General features: G+C 45.7%; 1 protein-coding gene across 1 annotated transcript in view; it reads left to right on the forward strand.

Moving 5' to 3' along the window:
* Window positions 1-27,904, forward strand: part of crocc2 (ciliary rootlet coiled-coil, rootletin family member 2) — a 293,289-nt gene that overhangs the window by 21,018 nt on the left and 244,367 nt on the right. The gene's annotated exons all lie outside the window — the stretch shown is intronic.

Here is a 27,904-nt window from a genome sequence, read left to right on the forward strand (position 1 = left end):
GCCCTACGCCAGGATTTGATGGCCAACGAAGGTGAGTTCATAGCGTGACCAATCAGGATGACCATCGATCTGCATATCCTTCCCACTTGCCAGTGGCGGGTAGTAAGAGCAGAAGAAATTCCTGGTCAGCCATGTGATGGAGAGAATGTTGGAGCCTCTACCTTTACTGTTCCTAGATCCACACTACAGCATTCATGCAAAAGTGCATGTTGCCACAGCAACTAGGACTTCCTGAATGATCAAGAACACACCATTCACCAGCAGGAGAATCAGATAGAATCAACCTGGTTTTGTGAAAGGGAAATTTTGTTAGACAAATTTATTGGAGTTCTTTGAGGATGTAGTGAAGCAGGGTAGATAAAGGGTTACCAGTAGATGTAGTTTATTTGAATTTCCAAAAGCCATTTGATAAAATGCAACATAAAAGGTACTGCACAAACTAAGAGCTCATGGTGTTGGGAGTGATATATTAGCATGGATAGAGGATTGACTAACTAACAGGAAACAGAGAGTTGGAGTAAATGAACCATTTTCAGGTTGGCAAATTGTAACTAGTAGAGTTTCGCAGGAATCTTTGCTGGGGCCATATCTATTTTCAATCTATATAAATGACTTGGATGGTGGGACCAACTGTCCTGTAGCCAAATTTTCTGATGATACAAAGATAGGCAGGAAAGCAAGTTGTGAGGAGGATACAAATACTCTGCGAAGGGATAAATATAGGTTAAGTGATTGGGCAAAAACTGTGGCAGATGGTGTATAATGTGGGAAAATGTGAGGTTGCCCACTTTGGTGGGAAGAGTAGAAAAGTAAAATATTATTTAAATGGAGAGAGACTGCAGAATGCTGCAGTACAGAGGGATCTGGATGTCCTTGTACATGAATCACAAAAGGTTAACCTGCAGGTACTGCAAGTAATTAGGAAGGTAAATGGAATGTTGGCCTTTATTACAAAGGGGATGGAGTATAAAGATAGGGAAGTCTTAATGCAATCGAACAGGGCATTGGTGAAATGGCACCTAGAAGACAGTATACAGTTTTTGTCTCCTTACTTAAGGAGGAATATCCTTGCATTAGCTGTAGTCCAGAGAAGGTTTACTGGCTGATTCCTGGAATGTTGTGGTTATCTTATGAGGAAAGGTTGAGAGGCTGGACCTGCATCCATTTTAGTTTAGATAAATGAGAGGTGATCTTATTGAGCCATATAAGAATCCGAGGGGGCTTGACAGCGTAGGTGCTAAAAGGATGTTTCCTCTTCCCACTAGAGCTGTACCTTGAGTGTCCTGCCATCCATTCTTAATTAGCACTTTTCTTAGATAATATCATCACCTTCAACACCTCTTTGATCCTTTTGTCTGTGACATCTTTTGATTATCTGCTCCTATCACTGCTTGCTTATCCCCACAATCACCGCACCCTCAACTTCTCTCTCCCCCCGCCCCCCACCTTAAACCAGCTTATATTTCACCTTTCTCCTAACTATACTCAGTTCTGCTGAAGGGTCATGAGGACTCGAAACGTTAACTGATTTCTTCTCCACCGATGCTGCCAGACCTGCTGAGTTTTTCCAGGTAATTCTGTTTTTGTACTGCACTGAATGTGCTGGGAGATGAAACCGATCTAGAGGGTGCTATACCTCCTATTGCTGGGGGGGGTGGGGGGGGAGGTGGTTCGCTGTTCCTAATGTTGTACTGGTTGCTGTACCTGCTGTAGTGCATATGAATATACAAATTAGGAGCAGGAGTAGGCCACTTGGCCCCTTGGGCCTGCTCCACCATTCAATAAGATTATGGCTGATCTGATTTTAACCTCAACCCCACATTCCTGCTTACCCCCGACAACCTTTCACCCCCTTGTTAATCGACTCAAGCATCTTCAGCTGCCTCATCAATGACCTTCCTCCCATCATCAGGTCAGAAGTGGGGGTGTTCGCTGATGATTGCACAATGTTCAGCACCATTCATGACTCCTCAGATACTGAAGCAGTCCCTGCCCAAATGCAGCAAGACCTGGACAATATCCAGGCTTGGCCTGACAAGTGGCAAGTAATATTTGTGCCACACAAATGCCAGGCAATGACCATCTCCAACAAGGGAGAATCTAACCATCGCCCCTTGAAATTCAATGGCATTACCATTACTGAATCCCCCACTATCAACATCTTGGTGGTTACCATTGACCCAAAACTGAACTGGACTAGCCATATAAATATTGTGTCTACAAGAGCAGATCAGAGGCTAGGAATCCTGTGATGAGTAACTCACCTCCTGACCCCCCCAAAGCCTGTCCATCATGTACAAGGCACAAGTCAGGAGTGTGATGGAATACTCCCCACTAGCCTGGATGAGTGCAGCTTCCACAACAGTCAAGAAGCTTGACACCATCTAGGACACAGCAGCCTGCTTGATTAGCACCCCATCCACAAACATTCACTCCCTCCACCGTAGACGCACCGTAGCAGCAGTGTGTAACATCTACAAGATGCATGGCAGAATTCACCAAGGCTCCTTAGACAGCACCTTCCAAACCCACATCTGCTACCACCTAGAAGGACAAGGGCAGCAGATAGATGGGAACACCACCACATGAAAGTTCCCTTCCAAGCCAGTCACCATCCTGACTTGGAAATATATTGCCGTTCCTTCACTCACGCTAGGCCAAAATCCTGGAACTCCCTAACAGCACTGTGAGTGTACCTGCACCACAAGGACTGCAGTGGTTCAAGAAGGCAGCTCACCTCCACCTTCTCAAGGGCAACTGGGGATGGCCAATTAATGCTGGCCCAGCCAGCAAAGCCCACATCCTGTTAATGAATGAAAAAAAATAGAATCTATCTAGCTCTGCCTCAAAAGCATTCAAAGACTCTTCTTCCACCGCCTTCTAAGGAAGACAGTTCCAAATACTCACAACCCTTGGAAAGGAAAAAATTCTCCTCATCTCTGTCTTTAATGTGACCCCTTATATTTAAACAGGGACCCATAGTTCTAGATTACCCCACAAGAGGCATTATTGTCTCTGCATCCATCCTGCCAAGACCCCTCAGGATCTTAAATGTATCAATTATGTCATCTCTTACTCTTCTAAATTCCACTGGATACAAGCCTAACCTTTCCAGCCTTTCCTGATAAGACAACCCGCCCATTCCGGGTATTAATCTAGTAAACCTTCTCTGAACTGCTTCTAACGCATTTACATCTTTCTTTAAATAAGGAGACCAGTACTGTACACAATACTCCAGATGTGGTCTCACCAATGCCTTGTATAACTGAAGTATAACCTCCCTACTTTTGTATTCAATTCCCTTCACAACAAATGATAACATTCTATTAGCTTTCCTAATTACTTGTTGTACCTGTATTCTAGCCTCTTGAGATTCATGCACTAGGACACCCAGATCCCTCTGAGTCTCAGAGCTCTGCAATCTCTCACCATTTAGATAATAAGCTTCTTTTTGATTCTTCCTGCCAAAACGAACAATTTCACATTTGCCCACATTATACTCCATTTGCCAGATCTCTGCCCACTGACTTAACCTATCTCTGTCACTTTGTAGCCTCCTTACGTCCTCTTCACAATTTATTTTCCTACCTATCTTTATGTCATCAGCAAATTTAGCAACCATTGCTTTGGTCCCTTCAACCAAGATGTTTATATAAATTATAAAAAGTTGAGGCCCCAGCACTGATCCCTGTGGCACACATCCTGCCAACCAGAAAAAGACCCATTTATGCCAAATCTCTGCTTTCTGTTGGCTAGTCAATCTTCTATCCATGCCAATATGTTACCCTCTACACCATCAGCTTTTATTTTCTACAATAAGCTTTGATGTCACACTTTATCAGATGCCTTCTAGAAATCTAAGTGCAGAACATCCACCGGTTCCCCTTTATCATGTAACTCATTCAAAGAACTCCAATAAATTGGTTAAACATGTTTTTCCTTTTACAAAACCATGTTGACTCTGCCTGATTGACTGGAATTTTTCTAAGCGCCCTGCTTTAATAATCTTTAATAATAACTTTTAACATTTTCCCTATGATGCATGTTAGGCTAACTGGCCTGTGGCTTCCTGATTTCTGTCTCCCTCCATTTTTGAATAAAGGAGTTATATTTGCTATTTTCCAATCTAATGGAACCACCCCCGAATCTAGGGAATTCTGGAAAATTAAAACCAGTGCATCAGTTGCCTCACTAGCCACTTCTTTCAACACCTTAGGGTGAAGTCCATCCAGACCTGGGGATTTGTCAGCCCACAGCCTCAGCAATTTGCTCAATAACATTTCCTTGGTGATTGTAATTTTTCCGAGTTCCTCCCTCCCTTCCATTTCCTGATTTACAGCTATTTCCGGGAAGTTATTTGTGTCCTCTATAGTGAAGACCGAAGCAAAATACCTGTTTAATTCATCCGCTATCTCCCTACTTTCCATTATCAATTCCCCAGATGCACTCTCTATTGGATCAATGCTCACTTTGTTAACTCTTTTCTTATTTAAGTGTCTATCGAAACTCTTACTATCCGTCTTTACATTATTAGCTAGCTTTCTCTCATACTTAATTTTTCCCTCCTTATTAATTTTTTTGTCACCCCTGCTGTTCTTTATATTCTTTCCAATCTGTTGACACCTGTCTTTGCATAATTATATGCTCTTTCTTTCAGTTTGATACTGTCTTTAATTTTTTTAGTTATACATGGATGGTGGGCCCTCCTCTTGGCATTTTTCTTCCTCATTGGAATGTATATATTCTGTGTATTCTGAAATATCCCTTTAAATATCTGCCATTTAACTTCTGTTGACATATCCCTTCACCTCATTTGCCAGTTCATTTTAGCTAGCTCTGCTTTCATGTCCTTATAATTGTCCTTATTTAAGTTTAAAATACTAGTCTTGGATGCACTTGTTTCTCCCTCAAAGTGAATTAAAATTCAATCATATTATGATGACTACCAACTAGGGATGCCTTCACTGGGAGGTTATCAATTAATCCTATCTCAATGCTCAATACCAGGCCTAGCATCGCCTGCTCTCTTGTTGGCTCCAGAATATGCTGTTCTAAGAAACTATCCTGAAAATATTCTATGAACTCATCGACACTACCTTTGCCCATCTGATTTTTCCAGTCTATATGTAGATTAAAATCCCCCATGATTATTGCTGCACCTTTCTGGCAAGCTCCCATTATCTCTTCTTTTATACTCTGTCCTACTGTGTAGTTACAATTATGGGGCCTGTACACCACTCCCACAAGTGACTTCTTGCCTTCATCATTCCTCATCTCAACCCAAACTATTTCTACATCTTGGTTTCCTGAACTTAGATCAGATGCTAATACCATCATTAATTAACTGAACCAACCCTCCACCTTTTCCTAACTTCACGTCCTTTCTAAATGTCACATACCCTTCAATATTCAGGTCCCAATCTATGTCATCCTGTAGCCATGTCCCTGTAATGCCTATCAGGTTGCACTTATTTATTTCTAATTGTGCTGTCAGTTTATCTGTTTTGTTTCAAATGCCACGTGCATTTAGACACAGAGCCTTTAGTTTTGTCCTTATATTAGTTTTGTCGTGTCTAGCTTTATCTGCTGATTTACTCTTAGATTTGTACTCTCTTTCCCTTCCTGTCACAATCTGTTTATCATTTGCCATATTAACACCTGTCTCTCTTGCTTTGTCTCTACTCTTTGGTTTACCACATCTTCCCCGATTTGATCGCTTGCCACCACTATTCTGTTTAAAACCCTCTCTACTTCCCTAGTTAGGCAGCTCACGAGGACACCAGCCCTGGCATGGTTCAGGTGTAGATCATCCCAACAGCACAGATCCCACTTTCCACAATACTGGGGCCAGTGCCCCACACACCAGAACCCACTTCTCCCATGCCAGTCTTTGAGCCATGCATTCATTTCTCTGATCTTATTTGCCCTGTGCCAATTTGCATGTGGCTCAGATAATAATCCAGAAATTATTACCTTTGAGGTTCTGCTTCTTAATTTAGTGTCTAGCTCATCATACTGACTATGCAGACCCTTCTGCCTATCATCCTGCCTATGTCGTTGGTACCTACATGGCCCACGACCACTGGATCCTCCCCCTCCAACTGCAAGTTCCTCTACAGCCCTGAGCAGATATCCCAAACCCTGGAACCGGGCAGGCAACAAAGCCATCTGGACTCTCGCTCTTTGCTGCAGAGAACAGTGTCAATCCCTCTTACTATACTGTCCCCTACTACCACTGCATTCCATTTTGCTCCCCCAACTTGGATGGCTTCCTGTACCATGGTACCATGGTCTGTTTGCACATCCACCCTGCAGCCCCCACTTTTATCCAGACAAGCTGAGAGAACCTCAAACCTGTTGGACAATCTGAGGCTCACAGCCACGCACTCCCGACCTCTGGGTCCCCTTACCTGCCTCACTGTCAGTCACACCCTCCTGTCCCTGACCACTGACCAAATCAGAAGACACTATCCTAAATGGTGAGACTATCTCCTGGTATAAAGCATCCAGGTAACTTTCCCCCTCCATGATATGTCGCAGAATCTGCAGCTTAGCCTTCAGCTCAATGGCTCTGAGCCGAAGTTCCTCAAGCCACAAACATTCACTGCAGACGTGTTTGCCCTGGATCACAATGTTATTCAGGAGCTCTCACATGCTGCAGCCTTGACACATCACCTGTCCTGCCATCCTTAATAATTACTTAATTATATCTGTATCTGCTTTATTGGGTGCAATACCTGTCAAATTGGGTGCAATACCTGTTGTAGTAGCTGCTATACTCGCAGTGGTGGGTGCTGTACCTAATGTACTGGGTGCCAATCCTGCTGTAGTAGGTGCTGTTCCTGCTTTTTTTTTATTTGTTTATGGGACATGGGTGTTGCTGGCTGGGTCAGCATTTTTTATTGCCCATCCCTAGTTGCCCCTGAAATGATAATGGTGAGTTGCCTTCCTGAACCGCTACAGTCCGTGTGGTGTAGGTACACCCACAGTACTGTTAGTGAAGGAGTTCCAGGATTTTGATCCAGCGACAGAGAAGGAACGGCGACGTAGTTTATGTCAGGATGTCGAGTGACTTGGAGGGGAACTTGCAGGCGGTGGTGTTCCCATACATCTACTGTCCTTATTGTTCTAGGTGGTATAGGCCGTGGGTTTGGAAGATGCTGTCGAAGGAGACTTGGTGAGTTGCTGCAATGCACCTTATAGATGGCACACATTGTTGTCACTGTGCGTTCATGGTGCAGGGATTGAATGTTGCAAGTGGTGGATGGAGTGCCAATCAAATTGGCTGCTTTGTCCTGGGTAGTGTTGAGCTTCTTGAGTGCTGATGGAGCTACACTCATCCGGGCAAGTGGGGAGTATCCCATCACACTCCTGACTTGTCCCTTGTAGATGGTGGACAGGCTTTGGGAAGTTGGGGGTGAGTTACTTGCTGCAGAATTCCCAGCCTCTGACCTGTTCTTGTAGTCACAGTGTTTATGTGGCTGGTCCAGTTCAGTTTCTGGTCCATGGTTGGATTCTCTCTTGTTGGAGATGGTCATTACCTGACACTTGTGTGGCGTGAATGTTACTTGCCACTAATCAGCCCAAGCCTGAATGTTGTCCAGGCCTTGCTACAAATGGGCACAGACTGCTTCAGTAACTTAGGAGTTGTGAATGGTGCTGAACATTTTGCAATCATCAGCAAACATCCCCACTTCTGACCTTATGATGGAGGGAAAGTCACTGATGAAGCAGCTGAAGATGGTTGGACCTAGTACACTTTTCTGAGGAACTCCTGAATTGATGTCCTGAAGTTGAGATGATTAATCTCCAACCACGACAACCATCTTCCTTTGTGCTTTGTTCTCCAACCAGCAGAAACTTTTCCCCTTAATTCCCATTGGCTCCAGTTTTGCTAGGGCTATATCCGCTATGGTAGGTGCTATACCTTTTATAGTGAGTTCTGTCCTTTGTGAGCACTTTGAATCGGTTTATTATTTTAAAGATGTAAAGTAAGGGTAAGTTGTTGTTGCTGCTTGAAAGCAGTGTAATTCAATGTAGTGTTCTTTAATTATCAGCAGGGGGCAGCATTCATTCAGCCTGTGTTAGGGTAATCTTATTCCCCAGTGTTCATGTGTTCAGTTTAACCTGATTTACATCCTAAGTTTTTAACCCAAAAACACAAGCACCCACCATGAGGCTTTCCTGTATTATTTTTAAACACTGGTTCACACTGCAATCTTGTATTTAATCATACTGAACATGGTAACTGAGGCAAGGAGCCAGTGTGAATTATCACGGTGAGATCTTTGCATTTCTATAGCACTGTTAACATGAATACAATGACAGGTGCTTCATAGGTGGACGCTGGGAGAATGGATCATGAACAAAGGGAGAGAGCAGGAGGGGCAAGTGAAAGCCTGGATGAAGAGATGAGCCTTTAGCTTTTGAAGGGAAGTTGAGTTGAATGCGGTCCAGGCTGGTAGTTTCAGAGTGTTGGTTCCAGTAGATTCTGCTGCCTGGGGGTAGGGGGGAGGTGAACAGGAGAAGGCCATTCAGCCCATCGAGCCTGCTCTGCCATTCAGTTAAATCAAGGCTGCTCATCTATCTCAATACCACTTTCCCGCGTTATCTCCATATTCCTTGATCTCATTGGTCTCCAGAAATCTATCGATTTCTGTTTTGAACATGTTCAATGATTGAGCTTCCGCAGCCCTCTGGGGTAGAGAAGTCCAAAAGATTCCGAGTGAAGAAATTCCCCCTCATCTCAGCCTTAAATGGCCCGTCTCTTATCCTGAGATTACGTCCCCTGGTTTTAGATTCACCATCGTGGGGAAACATCTTATCTACATCCACCCTGTCACGCCCTGTAAAGAATTTTATAAGTTTAAATAAGGTCACCCCTCATTTTTCAAAACTCTAGGAAATACAGACCCAGTCTCCCCAATCTCTCCTCATAAATTAATCTGCCATCCCAGGGGTTAACCTGGTGAATCTCTGTTGCACTCCCTCTACAGCAAGTATATCCTTCCTTAGACAAGGGGACCAAAATGGTACACAATACTCCAGGTGAAGTCTCACCAAGGCTCTATACAACTGCAGCAAGACATCTTTACTCCTGTACTGAAATCCCCTTGTGATGAAGGACAATAGAACACTTGCCTTCCTAATTACTTGCTGCATTGCAGGCTACATTTTAGTGACTCATGAACAAGGACACCCAGGTCCCATCGGATTCCTGCACTTCCCACCTCCTGTTTAAGAAATATTCTGCCTTTCTGTTTTTTCTACCCAAGTGAATAACTTCATACTTACTTACATTAGGTTCCATCTGCCATTCCATCTAGCCCATTCATTTAGCCTGTCCAAATCCTCCTGAAACCTCATGGCATCCTCCTCACAACTTGCGTTCCAGCCAATTTGGTTTTATCAGCAAATTTGGAAATATTACAATTAGTCCCCACATCCAAATCATTTATATGGATTGTGGACAGTTGTGGACCTAGCACTGATTTTTGCAGTACCCCCACTAGCAACAGCCTGCCATCCCGATAATGATCCATTTATTCCTACCCACTGTTTTCTGTCTGCTAACCAATTCTCAATCCATATTAGTATATTTTCCCCAATCCCATGCACTTTAATTTTATTTACCAACCTTATGTGTGGGACCTTATCAAAAGCCTTCGGAAAATCCAAATACAGCCCTGCCACTGGTTCTCCTTTATCAATGCTACATGTAATATCCTCAAAAAACTCCAACAAGATTGTCAAACATGATTTCCCTTTCATAAATCCACGCTGACTCTGCTGAATTTTACTGTTCTGTTCTAAATGCCCAGTTATCACACGCTTTATAATAGATTCTAACATTTTCCCTGCTCCTGACAGGTCAATGGTTCTCCATTCTCCCTCTTCCTCCCTTCTTAAATAGTGGGGTTACATTTGCTACTTTCCAGTCCACAGGAACCTTCCCAGAATCTATAGAATTTTGAAAGATTATCACCAATGCATTCACTATCTCTCTCGCCACCTCCTTCAACACTCTAGGATGTAGCTCATCTCGCCTAGGGGATTTATCAAGTTTCAATCCAGTTAACTTTTCAAGGACAACGTCTTTACTGATACTAATTTCTTTTAGTTCCTCAGTTTCACAAATCCCTCGGTCACCTAGTATTTCTGGGCAATTTTTGGTACCTTCTTCTGTGAACACAGACACAAAGTAACTGTTTAGTTCCTCCACCATCTCCCTGTTCTTCACTATAAATTCTCCTGTCTCCACCTGTACTGGGCCCACACTCATCCTAGCTAATCCTTTGCTTTTCACATACCTAAAGGAGCTTTTACAGTCTGCCCTCATGTTTCTCGCTAGTTTGCATTCATACTCTCTTTTCCCTGTCTTCAGCATTGGAAGGGCCAAGGAAGAGGGTGGGCAGGAAACAGTGCACAGGAGGCCAAAGTGACTAGAATAGGGAGGAGGATAGAGGGCTGGTGGAGAATGAAGTGATAGAATTGAATGAGTACATTGGTGGGATTGAATGTTGACAACCAGAAGTTTAAATTCAGGACACTGGGGACACGGAGTCAATGTAAGTTGGTGAGCACAGGAGTAATGCCTGAATGAAAGTTAGTACAAGACAGCAACCCCACAGCAGAATTTTGAGCAAGTTGGAGTTTTTGATGTACTTAATGATTCACTGGATGTGGGTTTCACTGGAATTGATTGCCCATCTCTAACTCTTCTTGAGAAGGTGATGATGAACCGCCTTTGTGAACAGCTACTTTCAGTGTGGTGAAGGTGCTCCCACTGTGCTGCTACTAGGGAGCTTCAGGATTTTGATCCAGTGACAATTGAAGAACCGATGATGTATTTCCAAGTCAGGATGGTGTTGGGACACTTGTAGGTGGCGTTGTTCCCATGGGGCTACCGCCTTTGTTCTTCCAGGTGGTCGTGGTGAACAGTTGTTTTTCAGTCTGGAGGGAGGTATACAGTTATACCCCCAGGATCGCTATTAGAACCATTGCTCTTTTTGATGTATAGCAATGGCCTGGACTTCGGTATTCCAGGCATAATTTCAAAGTTTGCAGATGGCATGAAACTCAGAAATATAGTAAACAGAGAACAGGATAGTAACAGTCTTCAGGAGATATTGACAGGCTAATGAATTGGGCAGATATATGGCAGATGAAATATAACACAGCTAAGTGTTAAGTGATTCATTTTGGTAGGAAGAATGAGGAGAGGCCATACAAACTAAAGGGTCAAGTTTTAAAGCAAGAACAGAGAGACGAATCTTTAAATGCGGCTGCATGAGTTGAGAAGGCTGGTAAAAAGGGACATGGACCCCTGACTTTTTAAATTGGGGCAAAGAGTTCAAAAGCAAGGCAGCTGTGCTGAATGTTCATAAGAGACAGGCTGTAATATTTTGTTTAGTTCTGTCACCACAGAGAAGATGAAGGGGTGATTTAATAGAGGTGTTCAAAATCATGAAGGGTTTGGATAGAGTAAATAAAGAGGAACTCTTTCTACTTGCACAGAGGTCAGTAATCAGCGGACAAAAATTTAAGATAATTCACAAAAGAACCAGAGGCGACATGAGGAAATAGAAATCACAGAGTGAGTTGTTGTGACCAGCAGTGCACTGCTTGAAAAGGTGGTGGAAGCAGATTCAATCATAACTTTCAAACAGGGATCGGATAAGTAGTTGAGGGGTGAAATTGTGCGGGGCTTTGGCGAAAGAACAGACCAAATCCATGAGGTTTTGGTAACTCTATACCAGGATATTAAAAAGGAAGGGGTCCATGTTAAAGAGCAGTTGGCAGGTAGTTGGACGATCATATAAGAGGTCCTGTTTGAAATCTTGCAAAAGATCAGAAAGTCGTGAGTTCAATTCCCACTCCAGAAATTCGAGCAAATCATCTGGATGGCACTCCAGTGCAGCACTGAACAGGGTCAGCCTTTTGTCTTCCTGAGCCCATTCTATTATCACTCAGTGAGATCATGGCTAACCTATCCAGCTGCCTGGACCCACTGTCTGAGGGGCTGTTTTTCAGATGTAATATCAACAGAGGCCCCATTTTCTGCTCAGGTGGAATTAAGTTCCCATGGCACTATTTTGAAGAGGAAATGGGCAGTTCTCCCTGGTGCCTTGGCCAATTCTTGCCATCAACAAACACAGGGAATGTAAAGTAATTAATATCAGTAAAGGAAAAGTACTGGAGAAATTAATGGGACTAAAAGCTGATTATTCACCCGGGCATGATGGCCTACATCCTCTGGTTCTAACAGAGCTGGCTGCAGGGATACTGTGTATCCCCAGTCCCAGTAGATTGGAAGGGAGCAAATGTAACACTGCTGTTCAAGAAAGGAGGGAGGGAGAAAACAGGGAACTACAGGCCAGTTAACCTGGCATCAGTTATTGGGAAACTGCTGTAATCTATTATTAAGGAAGGGATAACAAGGCACTCAGAACATCATAATATGCTTGAGTAGACACAATATGGTTTTATGAAAGGAAATTTGTGTTTGGCAAACGCATTTAAGTTTTTTGCGGATGTAACTAGCCGGATAGATAAAGGACTGCCTCTGTCATTAACTCCTTCCCCTTGCTCTGAAACCCCGCTCCAATAAATATTGTTTCAAAAACACTTAATTGGCTGAGGTCATAAAAGGCACTACATAAATGTAGATTCTGCCTTAAAAGCTAAAAAAGCCTTTGGAACATCTCAGGGGAAATTGCATGATAACTCTGACAAGCACAAGAAACAATGCAAGTATTTAAAAAAATTAGCAGCGGATAACTTCAGGCCCTGGAGTTGGGCTCTTTTACTGTTTTGCCAATTTAAGGAGTTAGATAAAGGAGATTCTGCTGTAAATATCTACATTTTATATATTACATCAATTGAATTGCTCACTTCCTAGTTGTTTAATAAATTTAATCAAGTGTGCCTGCGGCGGGTGGGGGTGCAGGTGGTGGTGGGGAGAATGACTTTGCCTATGTGCTGTGTTTAAAAACTAATCAACAGTTCTAGAAAAGCCAATACGCTCTGCATCTTTTCTACACGATGTTTCTGAGACACAAAGAGCAGCAATTGCATTTGATGACATAGTTCTGTTATGTGTGTAGCAGTTGAATATGCCCACTTTTATTTGGCCATATGTGTTATATTGTTAACTTCTGCTGAGAAATTCCAAAAATTAGAGGAACAAACACAGAGCCTGCTGACTGGCTCCTAAGGAATTCCCTATCCCAGAGTCAACAAGAGCTATACTGACCCTGAACTAGCAGAGGATCTAGGCTAAGGTGTGTTTTGATGTATTGCACCGTGAACTACACTCTTTGTTTTCAAATGACTTTGTGACTTGTCTCACTTTGATTATTCCCCCCCAACTCTACTTACCCTACCTTGTGTTTTCTCGTTCACTTGCTGCATTATCACATCTGAATCACTAACATGCCTCTAGGCTCTCTCAAAATACACTCTCTCATTTGTATATCTCATACTAGCCACTCAGTTGTAGTCAAGACTAAGCCTGATACTTGCCAATTTGGAGGGGAAGGTGGAGAAGGCAAGAAAGCAACTCACTGCTACCTTCTCAAGGGCAATTAGGGATGATCAATAAATATTAGCAATGTCCAGTTTGCGTCAATTAGTTAAAAAAACAAACCAGGAAGCATGGATCAGGAAGCAGTGATAAGAAGAGCTGGGCTATTGATCAAAATTATTGTCAAAGAGGTAGGATTTGAAGACTGTCATAGAGTTGATTTTCCAGGCAACTTTTCTTGGTGGACACAATTAACTTTATTTACAAGACAGCAGCAGCAGTTACACGTGTGCATCAAACTCCATAACTAAAGAAGAACTCTTCCCCTAGAGGTTCCTCGCACTGCTAACTCATTGGTTTACACAGATCATGTGATCTTACAACGCAGGATTATTCTTAAAGCTACAGTCCTACGCTTATCAAAACTATTAATTACTACATTCCTCCCTCTTTGGCTTTTCTGTACATTTTGTATTTACAAAGATATTTATCTCATGACATTACAATATTTACACAGGTCATGAAATTACAAGTTCAGTCTTTAAGGTGGTTTCCTGATCTGTGTGAAATGTCGCAGCTCCACGATTTCCAATTCATTTGCAGGAAATACATCCCCTGGAACTGCATTAACATCAGGTACCTTATTAGGCAAATGCAGTTCAGTGGCTTCCGCTCTGACAGAGACATCAGACATATCTGTCCTTGATTGAGCAACTCCAACAGGAACCACAGGTTCAGCAATGGCTACAGGTAGAACATCATTTTGTTGGGGTATTTCCCTTTTTCCTAAATAATCCACATGCTTACAGGTGATCTGGCCCTTCACTTCCATGTGGTATAACAATGGTCCGGTCACAGAGCTTACTTTACCAGGTAACCGCTTTGGTCCTCCACAGAAATTCCTTACATATACTGGTTTTCCAACAGTAAATTGTTGCCTGCAACTTTGCAGATCATGAGTCACTTTTTGCTTCCCTTGACTTTTCTCCACCTTCCCCTCCAAATTGGGAAGTATCAGGCTTAGTCTTGTTTGAAGACTCATCAGTAACTCTGCAGGTGTTGCTCCTGTCATCATGTGGGGGATTGCTCTGTAGTGAAATAGGAAACAAGCAAGTCTAGATTCCAATGATTCACCTGTTAACTTTTTCATTCTCTCCTTAAAAGTTTGTACTGCTCTTTCCACCAGTCTGTTAGATGACAGATGGTATGGTGCAGTCTTCACGTGGTTGATACCATTGAAGCTGACAAATCATTGAAACTCAGTGCTCATAAACGCAGTACCATTAACTGAGATGATTACCTCTGGCAATCCATGGATGGTGAAGCTTTGGTGTAGTTTCTCTATAGTAGCACCTGACAGCGAATTTACCTTATAAACGTCTAACCATATGGAATGAGCATCTATAATCAGTAGAAACGTGGTTCCAAGGAAAGGACCGACGTAGTCAATGTGCAATCTCACCCAGGGTCTACCAGGCCAATCCTATGGGTGTAATGGGGCTGCCACCAGCAACTTCTTTAGCTGTTGACATTTCACAGTGTTTTACCACCTTTTCAATATCGCAGTCTGTCCCCGGCCACCAAAGGTAACTTTGTGTTATCGTCTTCATTCGTGAGATTCCTGGATGGGCACTGTGTAAGTCTATGGGAAGTGTAAGATGGATCAAAGAATGTACAGTTGTTCAAACTTAGAAGAACAGAAGCAGATAATGTGGGAGAGAAGGCTGGAGAGGTGCATGGAAAAGTATAGGACTGAAAATGTCATCTGGCTGGGTCCAAAAACTAGTTCTTCTGAATTAACAATTTCCTCAATTCTCTCTTAAAGCTTTTCACATTTTCTGCCTCCATGGGCATCGATTCATTTCACATGTTCACCAATCTTTGAGTAAAATTGTGTCTGTTTTTCATCTACCTTTGGGCTCATGTCCTTTCACCTTAGAGTTTATAGCAATCTCAAACACTTTATTAGGGTTCAATTTATTGAATTTCCCCTAATTATCTGTACTTATATCTCCCTGAAGACTTCTCTTCTCCAGAGTGAACACATCCCTGGATCTTCAGCCTTGCCCCAGACTTCATATGCTTCAAGCTCAGTATCATGTTGGTTTTCCTTCGTGCACTGCCTTCAGTGCCTGGATATCTTGTTGAATGTGGCATGATGAGCAGAACTATACACAGTACTCTGGATGTGGCCATGGCAATGTTTAATTGTACAAGCTGTCCATCACCTTCTCAGACTTGTCTTCTGTCCCTCTGGTTATACATTTCAAGATCCCAAGTCTACTTGCCTTACTGCACTGCTGGGTTTTAATGCCCCCAGAACTCTTATCTGTGTTCTTTTCCATCTGCTATGGGCATTTTGTATGTGTTAGTTGTTTGTGAGGCACAGCAGTTCACTATTAATAAGCATCATGCCAGAGACCTACAGCATTTTAGCCCTGATTTTACAGTGTGTACTCATGTAGTGATTGCAAGTATAAACTTTCCTACTGCCTTTAGAGGTCATGTGATTCTACCAACGAATGAGCCCTAAGCGCAGATAATCCTGGGAGCTGAGAGCTTTCTAGCTGTGGACCTGGTTCAAGCATGTAGCTTCTAAATGAGCTCTGTAATAACATTATCAGTTTCAAGTAAGAAACCTGTCTGGTAGATCAAATTCATTACAATTGGCGACGAGGGTAAATAGCTCCTCTGCACCTTACGTTGTGAATGTGAGTACATCAATTCTTAAGGAAAGAAAGAAAAGTATACTGGCCAGTCATGCCACTCTTTGGCAGAATCAGCCCTTCTGACTCATCCATGGAAAACTAGAGCCAGTACATAAAGTGTCTTGGTTTTTATTTCATGGCAAATGAAATAATAGCGGAGGAGAAGCAGAAAGCAATTCTTTTAAGTGTTTGTGGTAGCAAGACATATAACCTCATCCACAGCCTGATGGCTCTGAACATGCCCAATTCTAAATCTTTTCACGAATTGGTAGACTTCATGAAGATGCATTTTCAGCCAAAGCCAACAGTAATTATGTAGAGGTTTAAGTTCAGCTCCACAGTAAGGGCCCTGGGAGAGTCCATCGCAACTTATATCGTGAATTTGAAGCAGGTGACTGAGCACTGCGACTTCGGAGATACACTCAATGACATGTTGCGGAATGGGTTGGTTTGTGGTGTACACGACGGTGCCATTCAGCGATGTTTACTTGCAGAAGTTAACATTGATTTGGAGCGCGCCATGGAAATGGCAATGGAGAGTGCTGGGAGGAACTCGCAGGCTTTACAGATTGTGTAACATGGCGCCGTTCTTCAGTTGGGGCAGGAGCCTACCACTGGGCATGGTGAGAAAACCAGAGGGACAGCAGCGAAGCGGGATACAGTCTCTGCTGCTCAAAAAACAAAAAGGCATTGTGGAAGCATTTCAGCAGCGATTCAGAAGTCAATCTGTTGCAAACATGGGGATAACCATGTACCGGAAACTTTCAGATTTAAGGAGGCAGAATGACATTACTGCCACAAAAAAGAGCACGTAATAAAGCCATGCAGGGCGAAATCAAGACAGCCAATCAGACATCAGACCAAGATGATTGAAGTGCACAATATAACTGAACCAGGAGCTGCCGATACTGTTATCTATTCCCTATACAATGTCAAAGCAGTAAAAACTGAACCAATCACTGTCACCCTTCAAGTGAATGGGAAGCCTCTAGTCATGGAGGTAGACACAGGAGCCTCGACTACAGAGGTATTTAAATACCTAAATGAAGGCACCCAGTCACTGAATTTGGAGCAAACCACAGTTCAGCTGAAGACATACACTGGAGAGTCAATACAGGTAAAGGGCATCGTACCTGTGTTCTATCGGCAACGTACAGCCCAGCTTCCAGTGATCATAGTGACAGATGAAGGACCTAGTCTTCTGGGCTGCGATTGGTTACAAAAAATTAAGTTCAACTGGTCAGAAATATTTCAAGTCAGGACAGGAGGAGTTCCTGAGTTGCTAAGGGAATATGGCAGTGTATTTTGGAATACGTTGGGAAAATCGAAGGACCTTCACAGGATGTAAGGGTTCCTCAGGTCAGAGTTGGTTCCACTGGAAAATCATAGAGAAACAAAACGAATATGGTGCCACTCTGAACAAACTGAAGAAACAGTTGGCAGAAAAAACGCAACTATGTTCAGTGTTCCAGGAGGAAGCCAAAAGATACAAGAAGGAGACGGAAGAGCTGAAGAATCAGCTGATTGAAACAAAAGAGGCATTAGAAGGCAAAGCCTTGGAACTTTCTGAGATGCGAGTGGGTAACAAAGCCAGGGGTAGCTCAACCACCGAACTGAACCAAGTTAAGATTCCACCAGAGAGAAGTTTGGCCGGCTGTGAAATCAAAATGAACGACGAGGCAAAACTCTGCGGCAAACAGAAGAAAAGACAGAAATCAAATTCGAAAGGCCAATAGACTATGTCTCCAAAACCCACTCTTCAGCCAAGAAGGGTTATTCACAACTAGAAAAGGAAGGTTTATCAGTAACATTTGGAGTGAAGAAATTCCACCAGTATCTGCATGGATGACATTTCACCATAGTGTCGGACCATAAACCACTAAAGGATTTGTTTAGTGAGGATAAAGCCATTCCACCAATAGCTTCAACAAGAATTCAACATTGGGCTTTGATACTGTCTGCATATGAGTACACTTTTAGGCACTGTCCTGGTGTGCATATTGCAAATGCAGACGCACTCAGTTGTCCTCCATTACCAGATAGCATTGTACATGCTCCAGTGCCACAAGGAGTTGTGCTTGTGATGAATTTCTTGGAGACTTCACCTGTCTATGCAAAGCAAATAAGGAATTGGACAAACAGGGATCCAATTTTGTTAAAAGTCTGAGACCAGGTATTGCAAGGGTGGTCAAATTCACCAGCGTCTGAAGAGATAAGTCCATTCCATGCCTGTAAAACAGAGTTGAGTTGTTAAGATAGAATCTTGTGGGGATCAAGAGTTGTCGTCCTTTGGCAAGGAAGAGAACCACTCTTGACAGAGCTTCACAGTGTGCATCCAGGCATTTCGAAGATGAAGATGCTTGCGTGAAGCTATTTGGAAACAACAGACTTAACCTTGTACGAAGACAGAGTTTCATCAGTAATTCAGATGGTGTTGACCCTGCAGTCACATGAGGATTTGTACGATAATTGAGAAAAAAAATGGAAGTCGAGTTTCTACTTGAAATGGGAGTCGAAATTTTGAAATGGGAGTCGAAATGGAAGACAGGCATAGACAGTGACATTGAAAGCATGGTTAAGCACTGTCTCCAGAGTGAACAACAACAGAAGTTGCCCATTTCAGCTCCACTGCATCTGTGGAAGTGGCCTAGTCGACCCTGGGTTGGACCACGTATAGACTATGGAGTTCCATTTTTAGGTGCCATGTTTTTATCGACCATCAAGCACATTCTAAATGGATGGATGTGTATGAAGTCAGATCTCCGACATCGTGTGCAACTATTGAAAAGCTGCACCAATGTTTTAGTATACATAGCCTACCAGAAGTCATTGTTTCGGATAAAGGTACAGTCTTCACTGGTACAGAATCTCAGAGATTCATGAGTTTAAATGGAATGAAGCATGTTGAAACATCACCATATCATCCCTCATCAAATGGGTTAGCAGAAACAGCAGTGCAACCTTTCAAATTAGGAATGAAGAAGTTATCCGAAGGTACTTTAGAAACTTGACTTCCATTTTTTTTCTCAAGTATCGTACAAATCCTCATGCGACTACAGGTTCAACACTGCCTGAATTACTGATGAAATGCTGCCTTCGTACAAGGTTAAACCTGTTGATTCCAAACTTAGAGGGGAAGGTAGTGAAGAACCAGGATAGTCAGAAATTGAATCACGATATTCATAGCAAAGCTCGAAGATTTACTGTGGGAGATACAGTTCTTATGTGGAAGTTGGAATTGGACCTAGTTGGGTTCCTGGTATAATTGTCTCAGAAACTGAACCTTTGTCATACTAAGTGGAAGTGGAAAACCAGATTGTTCAAAAACATGTGGATCATCTAAGGAGGAGGGAAACATTCCAACAACCAACTATTCCACTTGTAATTGACGTCGAACCTTTAATCCCTGAGATGACATTTCGACCTAGAATAGACATACCTGATGCTTCTGTTGAAGTACCTAATACTGAATTGCCACTTTCTAAAGATTTCCCTGATGCTGCAGTTCCTGATCAAGTCGATCCAGTGGGAGAACCTCAAGTGGTAGAGCTACATCGCTCTAACCGAATTAGAAAACCACCTCAGAGCCTTAATCTTTAATCACATGACCTGTATATATATGTACATCTTGTGGATTAAAATGTTCTTTGTAAATAGGAAATGAATAAAAAACTAAAGGGGGAGAAAACGTAGTGATTGTAGGTATAACCTTTCCTACTGCCTTTGGGGGTCACATGATTGTACTAACGAATAAGCTCGAATCAATCTTACACAATAAGTGTGTAATCCTGGGGGTGGAGCTTTCTAGTCGTGGACCTGATTCAAGCATGTAGCTTCTAAATGAGCTCTGTAATAAAGTTCTCTGTTTCAAGTAAGAAACCTGTCTGGCACATCAAGTTTGTTGCAGCCCACCACCAAAGAGATCCAGGACCAGAATTGGAGCATTTCTCTATTTTCACTGTTTAATTCTCATTTAGTTGCATTAAATTCCATTTTCTGCTCAACAGATCATCTTTTCAACTTATCCAGGTGTTTTTGCACATGATTTGCCTGCCTCCTATTGTTTAACTCCACCCCCACCCCCACCACCCCAAGTTGGCGTCATTTACAAGCAAGAATCCTCTACTTCTGCCCTTAGCTCCAGATCAATTCTAGACACTGTGAACAACCATGGCCTCAGCACTGCTCCCTGTGACATCCTGCCATGTTGACCTTGTTCTTCTTGAAAATGACCTATTGCTCTCTCTGCCGCAACCAATTTTCTACTTGCTGCAGAAACATTCACCCTATTCAGAACATGGAAAGAGAAGGAGGTCATTCAGCTCCCACAGCCTTCTCCACCATTCAACTATATCATCCCAAACCTGTATCTTAACTGCATTTAGCTGCCTTTTGTTGTGTTGTGGGTTCGTTTTGCATCTCATTGTTGGGATCTTGGGATCTTGCCAATTCTTGGGGCAGAATTTTCCCGTTGGTGTGCAGGGGCGGGCCCTGCGCGCTGACAAGTAAAATGACGCGCGGTGATGTGGGGCGTGTGTCCCGAGGTCACCGTGCGCCATCGGGATATTTGGGAATGCGGGCCTGCTCTACGTTTGGATGCGCGCCCGCCATTGATTAACGGGCCAGTTAAGGCCCTTGAGGCAGCAATTGATCTTGACTTTTCACAGCCCGTGCGATCTTCAGGATGTCGCACGGGCGCAATGGGCAGGCGGGTAGGAGACATTTGTATAAATCTTATCCACAGACAGGATAAGAGGGGTCAGTAGGGTCGCAAATGTGATGTTTCAGGTATTTAAGTGTGAAAGTTACTTACACTTGCTTGTGTGAGCAGGAAGACTTCAAAACTCATACCAGCTGCTTGGACAGGAGTAAAAGCCTTGGTCAGGACTCTATAGTAAAGATCATTTTTGGGGGCTGCAGCTTTCAGGAAGCCTTCCCTTAGCTTGGGAATTGGAGTTGTGCTCTCCACTGGAGATACCTCCTCTGAGGAGGAAGGGAGGGCCAGAAGGGGGAGGAGGCCAGGAGTCCACATTCAGCCTCCAGGGGAGCCACCTTTGGGAGGAGAGGCACAGGCACAAGGGGCACAGGGCCAACAGGAAGCGCAAGGCGGAAGGGGCTGCAGAAGACGCCACTATCTTGTTGCCAGGATATAAAAGCAGCGAAGCAGCTACCTCAATATGTCTGAGGTGCAGTGCTGAAGGAGGCTCCGTCTATCAAGGGAGACAGTCAACTATATCTGTCAGATGATAGGCCCTGAGATCTCCGCAAACTGTGTGGGTGGACACCTCATGCCAGTGACTCCAAAGGTCACAGCTGCCCTCAACTTCTATGCCTCTGGCTCTTTCCAGGACTTGTTGGGTGATCTTTGTGGTGTCTCCCAATCAGCTGTCCACACTTTTGTCAAGCAGGTTACAGACGCTCTGTTCAGGCGTGCATTGACCTTCATCCACTACTGCTGGGACCAGGCAAGCCAGACACAGTGAGCCAGAGGCTTTGCTGCGATTGCTGGCTTCCCCCGCGTCCAGGGTGCTATAGACTGTACACATGCGGCCATCAAAGTGCCAGCAGGTGAGCTCGGTGCCTTTGTCAACAGGAAGGGCTTCAACTCCATTAACGTGCAGATAGTGTGTGACCACAGGATGCTGATTCTACAAGTCTGTACAAGGTACTAAGGCAGCTCCCACGACGCCTACATCCTCAGACACTCCCAGGTGCCGAGACTCCTCAGTGCTCCAGCCCGGCTGGATGGTTGGCTGCTGGGTGACAAGGGCTATCCCCTCAAAAGGTGGCTCATGACGCCTCTCCGCCATCCAAGAACAGAGGCTGAGCGGTGGTACAATAGGAGCCACGCCTCCACAAGGGCTGTGGTGGAGAGAACCATCGGTTTTCTTAAGATGTGCTTCCGATGCCTGGACTGTTCAGGGGGTGCACTCCAGTACCCCCCAGATTGTGTGTCGCAGATAGAGGTTGCATGCTGCGCTGTCCACAATCTGGCGCTGGAAAGGGGGGATGCTGTGGACGATGAAGACATAGATACACAATGGAGGTGCAGCGCGGTCTGCGGGATGATCCACGAACATTGGAAGTGCAGCACGTGTTCGTGGATGCACACAATGAGTCCAGCAGTGAGTCCGAGGATGAGCATGCACAGGGAAATGCTGAGGGGGTAGACACTGACCCGGGCATACTCCAGGGAGGCAGGGACACCCGGGAAGCTTTAATCCAAAGAACCTTCAGCTCGCCCACCACAGATGGACCTTCAACATACGCCAGGGCTGCAGGCTCCATACTCGATACCTGAGTGCTAAATCAGCCTGGATACTAATATTGAGATAAAAACAAAAAGCTAAAAGCTACTGCGGATGCTGGAAATCCAAAAAAAAAACAGAATTACCTGGAAAAACTCAGCAAGTCTGGCAGCATCGGTGGAGAAGAAATCAGTTAACGTTTCGAGTCTTCGTGACCCTTCGGCAGAAGTTCTGCCGAAGGGTCACGAAGACTCGAAACGTTAACTGATTTCTTCTCCACCGATGCTGCCAGACCTGCTGAGTTTTTCCAGGTAATTCTGGTTTTTTTTTGGATACTAACATTAATTAAGGCCCTTGTCAATAAAGCTCAATGTCAAACAACTCACTCATAACATCATTGCTTCCCATCCACTTGCAGAAGAAAGGAATCACTCTGAGGCATGGCAACATGTCAAAATTTATTGAGTGAATAAATGTAACTTCATAAAGCAAAAAAAAACGGTGTTGGACATCACACCAAGTCTTGCAGAAAGTACAATGGGCCAACATAAAAGCGCCAACAAGAAACTCGTGGTGTGCCTAAGGTACCTTAAATTTATGCTTACGGGTGCTATGCCCAGGTGCTGTCCCTTCGCTGGCACTGGCATCTGAGAGAGCCTGCTCACTCTACTGTCCTGATGGCCTCGATGACCTTGGCGGGCATTCTCTGTCCCATGGAACCTTTGATGGCCCTGCCTAGGAGGGACCAGCCAGTTCCACAGCTGGTATCTCCCCAGTCGTTGCAGCCTCATCGGATGCCACGGTCACTGGCAGAGGGGCGGAGGAGCTGCTGCCCTCATCCGGAACTCCCTGAGAGGAGCCCACAGAGACAACAGGCAGCTATTGCACCGACATGAGGTTGCTTCGGACCTCCCTGCTCACCATAGATAGATTGGCACCGAGCTGGGATACTTGGTGCCCAAGCCATCTCCCACACTGGCACTAACCAGCTGAGGCCAATGCCGCTGTGAGGGCTTGCAAGTCTGAGCGCATCCCCAGGAGGCCCTGATTGGTCTCCTGGAGGAGCCTCTCCACGAGAGTCGCCACTCTCTCCATGGAGGAAACATGGCGCTCGGACATGAGACTCATTGCATTGGCGATGCTCCGCATGGACTCCTCAAGCATGGGCACCATGCCATGCATTGCCTCATGTATCTCCGCCAGATCGTCCCACATACCGTGCTGCACTTCCAGTGTTTGCTACCAGAGGGAGTGTTTGAAAAGAATAGTATAGGTGTATTTAAGGAGAAACTAGAGACGCAGATGAGGGGGAAGAGCACAGACAGACACAGTGCACATGTTTGTTTCAAAACACAGGCTTTCCAGTGCTAAGTGTCCAAATATCATAAGTTTCAATCGTTAAACAATACAGGCAGGTTTTTTGAAAGGGTGAATGTAAATGGTAAATGAGTGCTTTGTAATAAAACAGGCTTGTTTTACAATCAGGATTTAGCATGTCACTGTGCTCCTAATTGGAGATTTCCAAGATTTGAACTTGCCTGGCGAAGTTAAAATAGAAACACCAGTAAGTTTAACTCTCATTAGGCACAATTGTCATGAGGAAATATAAGGAACGACTCCAGAGGCACATCATCAACCACCGACAGAGCAAGTACCTGGTCACCAGCAGTCCTCTGACTGGTGGCACCCTGGGCACTCTCTGTCTCTGCCCACACCTCAAGCGAGTGTGAAGTGCCCTCACCGCCATACCCCAGGACACTAGCCAAATATCAATTCGCACCGAGGTGCTAGTATCTGCACTGGCGCCTGCCTGGCTGAGATGGTGTGACGCTGGTGATTGGATTTGCTCTGTGCCTTAAGGAGTGAGAGATGGGCCCCCTGCCTCCTCCTCCCGGCCCTGCTCCGGTGATGCTGAAAAGAAGAAAAAGGACATTTGATTAGTTACAGTGCAGACAATGTCAATGCGCATGTCCCTCCCCTGGATCATTATGCGCTCATCCTTCCATAAGCAATGGTCAACCCATGTTGCTAATTTCAATCACTGAGCATTTGGCAGTGCCATGGCTTTTGGGACACACATGGTGACCTGAGCGCTTGCCAAACATACCTCCCTGTGGCACCCCAGCCTCACCGCCACCAGTAGACATGTGGGCATGGTGCCTCTCCAGATCCATGGCTTGCTGCTCATAAGTTGGTAGGATGGCCAACTGGGCCTGGCCTCCGCCAGTCCGCGTTTGTTCAGAGGCATTGTGCGCAGTCTTCTCCTGAAAAGGAGAGAAGAGCATTGATTAGTCCAGCCTGCACCTGAATTCCCATCGCATCCCTGCCAACCCAGCCAGAATGGGACTTTGCAGGACTCCAGTTCTTCATCACCCGCAGCTGCCACACATTCACCCAAACAAGCCAGGGCTGACCCCACCCTCCCATTGCCAAAATGCTGCATCCTTCACATGTGGCACCATGTGGAGTGCAAAGACCAGCAGATATTGGTGCCCCACCAACTGGAAGCTCCCCTCCCAGCATGTTAGCACCCTGACTTTGACATGCTTCTCAGTTCCAGCACTCTGCCTAGGTGCAAACCCTTGACTTTCAACCCCATTCTATACTCTGGGTGTCAGTGTCACACATGCTGCGGATGCAGAACACACCCTAGCTCAACCCTCTCAGGATGAACTGGGCTTGAGCAATATCTGCTGGCACACCCAGTGAGGGATACATGCCATGAGGGATTCAATGCCGTTACTATACTCAGAGTTGCCGGAGGGGGGAGGGGGGAAGGGGGTGGGGGGTGGTGGTGCAGTGCGGTGTTGGGGGGGAAAGTGTAACGGCTGCATTAAGCGACTTGAGGCAACATGGTACTCGCCCTTTCCGAAGGCAGGAGATCGTTGAATCTTTTGCGGTACTGGACCCATGTGCGCCGCACCTCATCATGGGAGCTGGTACTGTCGGCCACCTCCTCCTACACGCGTTTGGTCAGGTGGGGAGGGCTCCACCTCCCGTCCCTCGGAAGAAGGACCTCCCGCCGTGCTGCCACCTCCTCCAGGAGGGCAGCTAGGCACTCTTTGGAAAAATGACGGGCATGCTGCCCCACTGGCCTATCCTCCCACCTGGCCTGCCCTGGTGGTCTACCCTCCTGCCTGGCCTGCCCCGATGGTCTACCCTCCGGCCTGGCCTGCCCCGATGGTCTACCCTCCGGCCTGGCCTGCCCTGATGGCCTACCCTCCTGCCTGGCCTGCCCCGATGGCCTACCGTCCAGCCTGGCCTGCCCCGATGGCCTACCCTCTGGCCTGGCCTGCCCCGATGGTCTACCCTCCGGCCTGGCCTGCCCCGATGGTCTACCCTCTGGCCTGGCCTGCCCTGATGGCCTACCCTCCGCCCTGGCCTGCCCCGATGGTCTACTCTCTGGCCCGGCCTGCCCTGATGGCCTACACTCCGGCCTGGCCTGCCCTGATGGCCTACCCTCCGGCCTGGCCTGCCCCGATGGCCTACCCTCTGGTCTGGCCTGCCCCGATGGCCTACCCTCTGGTCTGGCCTGCCCCGATGGTCTACCCTCTGGCCTGGCCTGCCCCGATGGTCTACCCTCTGGCCTGGCCTGCCCCGATGGTCTACCCTCTGGCCTGGCCTGCCCCGATGGTCTACCTTCTGGCCTCGCCTGCCCCGATGGTCTACCCTCTGGCCTGGCCTGCCCCGATGGTCTACCTTTCGGCCTGGCCTGCCCCGATGGTCTACCCTCTGGCCTGGCTTGCCCCAATGGTCTACCCTCCGGACTTGCGTCAGGCACATTGCCCTCTCCCAGCCATTGCGAGCAGCCTTGCAAAGGTTGCCAGGCCTTCAGTTAAACAGGCCGCCAGGCCGCCATTGGACCTGACAGTCTGTGCATGCCCATCGCTGCCCGCCTCCTCCCGCTATCCACAGGAGTTGTGAACTACGCTGGGCGGGCCTTAACTGGCCCACCCGCATAAAATGGTGGCGCGGACCCGATCGCGGGCGGCGATCATGTCCATGCCCGCTCCCGCATGGCCTGCCTGACAGGGGAAAATTCTCCCCTTGATCCATTAAGGAAGGTTGAAGTGAGACATACATTCTCTTAGCAGTCACAGTGACACACCAATGTATACTCATCATTCACACCAACACACACTCATCATTCAGAGTTCACAAAGTCCCCCTCATGCCCTTTGTGCCAAGCTCTGCCCTTCCACCCAGCCCCCATGGCCCCTCATGCCCCTCATGCTGAACTATGACACACCGATGTATACTCATCACTCACACCGACACACACCCATCATTCAGCACTCCCACTGAGACTCAAATTGGCACTCATCACTCCTATTGACTCGCAGACATTAACTTACCGCTCACATTGCCACACTCATGCACGCTGACTACTCACATGGACTTGTCACTCACACTGACAGACTGGCATCAGTCGTGTTTCCTGGTAAGAAATTCATCTCGTAAAAAGACACTCGATTCCAAGAATCCTGTTTTACGACAGCGCGCATGAGCTAAGTCTATGGTTCTCACACTCAGACCCACCATCCCGATCTTGCCTGCAGTGCCAACCAGCTTTGCCTGTCGGTATTGCCCTCAGCGAACCACTGCTTCCCGTGTATCCACTTTCTTTCACATCTCACTAAAATTCTCACATGGCATGATTGAGCGAAAAGGTTAGAGGTGGGGGGTGGGAGTGAAACTGGAACTGAAAGAAGAAATTGCCTGGGACTGACTCTGTGGCAGTGGCTGTATGGATGGGGGTGGGGGTGGAAGGAGGAGGCACTGATGTTTTTACAGATGTGCTGTATAAAAGAGGGGATTGTGAGGCAGTAACTAATGCAATAAATTACCTGTGCTGAATGGGACCATTTCCAGCATGCTCCAGGGGCTCAGGGACAAATGAGCCCATTGTGCATCGGTGGATGTGAGTTGCAAGCTTAGGTGGAATGCCAGGCATCCCCCACTTGCCCCAATCAGAAACCCCCTGAGCATCTAGCGTTCAAGGGATAGGAGCACAGCAAAGAGCACTTACTCTCTTGAAAAGGAAGCACAAGGTCTATGTATTCAGTGACTGAGAGCTCAGGGATTTCTGCAATGCAACTCTTTAAGAGCTGGCTGTAAGAGCTGGGTGGATAATGGACACGTGTGAAGGATTAAGAGGAGACTATTGTATAATGAAAGTTTTATAAAATTGCAACCCGCTCTGTGAGTCTGTGTTTGTACACTAATATTTACAGTGCGCACAACAGACGATGAAAAGATTGCCTCGTGTATGTCTCTGCTTTTCCATGTCTGTACAAGTCAGCTCCTCACTTTTTCTGGCCTCTAGTTATGTTCTCCTTCAAGATGAGTGTTGGGGAAATCGGAACAAGCTGCCATTTCATACACCTTGCACCACATCAAGCACACTCTGGTGGTTCGCTGCA

Source organism: Cetorhinus maximus, chromosome 19, assembly GCF_964194155.1.
Source record: "Cetorhinus maximus chromosome 19, sCetMax3.hap1.1, whole genome shotgun sequence".
NCBI lineage: Eukaryota > Metazoa > Chordata > Chondrichthyes > Lamniformes > Cetorhinidae > Cetorhinus > Cetorhinus maximus.